The following is a 409-nucleotide window of genomic DNA, read 5'->3' as shown; positions in this document are numbered from 1 at the left end:
CATGTTTGCTGGTGTGTGTTTGTATATCTGACTCCCTCTTAATGACAAAGATTAATACAATCCTAGATTTTCATTCGTATCATTTCCTTTCAAACCAACACTGCGTGTCCCCCATGACACTGCATGGCACGTATGAACAGCTGACATGCCGTACAAGCATGTATCCCCTCGCTTCAAGTCATGCTTTCGCCTTATTGCTCCAGCGTTGACGAAGGTGAGAAGGACCGACAATTTTGAACAGGCGCCGAGTCATGGCGTGATGGGAAGTCACCAGCCAGAGGGTCGGTGGGAGATGGATGTGTGTGTGTGTGTGGAGGTGAGTGGGCATCCTTTTTGTTGATATGCTCGCCACGCGTCGGTATGATAATTTGCAGTGTTAAAGATATATGAGGGAATTGCGTCTGATTTG

Source organism: Penaeus monodon, chromosome 24, assembly GCF_015228065.2.
Source record: "Penaeus monodon isolate SGIC_2016 chromosome 24, NSTDA_Pmon_1, whole genome shotgun sequence".
Classification (NCBI taxonomy): domain Eukaryota; kingdom Metazoa; phylum Arthropoda; class Malacostraca; order Decapoda; family Penaeidae; genus Penaeus; species Penaeus monodon.
Note: the sequence above shows the minus strand (reverse complement) of the source record.